Source organism: Sander lucioperca, chromosome 1 (genome assembly GCF_008315115.2).
Source record: "Sander lucioperca isolate FBNREF2018 chromosome 1, SLUC_FBN_1.2, whole genome shotgun sequence".
NCBI classification, from domain to species: Eukaryota; Metazoa; Chordata; class Actinopteri; order Perciformes; family Percidae; genus Sander; species Sander lucioperca.
In genome coordinates, this window is record NC_050173.1 from 20,166,019 (window position 1) to 20,167,433 (window position 1,415).

The window sequence follows — 1,415 nt, forward strand, 5'->3', positions numbered from 1 at the left end:
TTTCATCATCCATGTCCTGGATGGTGTTGTTTGGATATTTTGAAGTGGGGTTGCATGAGGTACTTAAAAAGACAAGGTGAAGGGGTGAAAATATTCTTAATATAGCGTACACTTAAGCCAATATTGATTTTTTTTAGGTGGGCCTTTTTTTAGGTGGCTAAAATGTTTTGCTGTGTGGCCATGTTCTTGTCCAAAATGTGTGTGTGTGTGTGGGGGGCATATCTTAGAGTTTGTCCCCAGACCAGTTGTACCATTAATGCTTTAAATGGTCACTAATTTACTGTATGAAGCTGATGCTCTCTTTCTTCTTATCTGTATGTCACTGGCATGCACTGTTACTTAGTTGTTCCTGTTGTTAGTAGACCTGCTTTCAATTCAAGTGTGTGTAGGTAAGTGGTAAGTGCATCTTAAAGGAAAAAACACTAAAACAAATTTTCAAAGATAATGTAATGTTATTAATAACCTGAAACAAAGGTTCTCAAGTTTTATCTGAATGTAATATATTATAATTATTTATAACTTACGTGTACTGGAGTGTTTACTATGAGTATCACGTGCTGCCCTGGCAGATGGATTAGAACGGACTGTGACATTCATTCACAGCACTTGACGTAAGAGGAAGGGAAAACACATTGGGGGGGTGGGGGGGTTAAAATGTAGTGCACAATTTTACCACAAGGGGAAGACATCCTCAACTTTATGTGAACAAGACAGTCCAGGAATAAACGTCAGTGTCTTGGCTCTTTTCTCTAACCATAAGACTATTATTTGACCCTATCTAATGTATAAAAAGCTCCAAAAGCTTGAATGTGATGTTTCTTTACAAACATCTTTATCTGAGTCAACTTCCTATAAACAATACCATAAGATACATAAACAGCTATGATGTCTAGATCCATTCAATAAATAATTTTGCATTAAAAAAAATACAAAAAATAATTTGTGAAAGCATTAATGTTTTTATGTTTGTTTTTTCTAAACAGGGCTCAGTAAAACTCACTATCAAAACTGAAATGCAATACAGCAATTAGAATGCACTGACAGCACATCAGGTTGGATCCATGTCCGTTCGATCATTTTATCCCACGGCTCACCAAATTTACATGTGGGACTTTGTGCAAGCATTGCACTAAAGAAGTCCCCAAACTTTGACAAATAATCACATGACAAGATTACTTGCTTTGACAATAGAACTATATATGAGTGTGAGGGTGGTGATGGCGCAGTGGATACAATGCATGCCTTTGGTGTGGGAGCCCTGGGTTCGATTCCCACTGCGATACATCAACCAATGTGTCCCTGAGCAAGACACTTAACCCCTAGTTGCTCCGTGCAACCTCTGATATATACAGCAATTGTAAGTCGCTTTGGATAAAAGCGTCTGCTAAATGACATGTAATAATGTAATAATATAT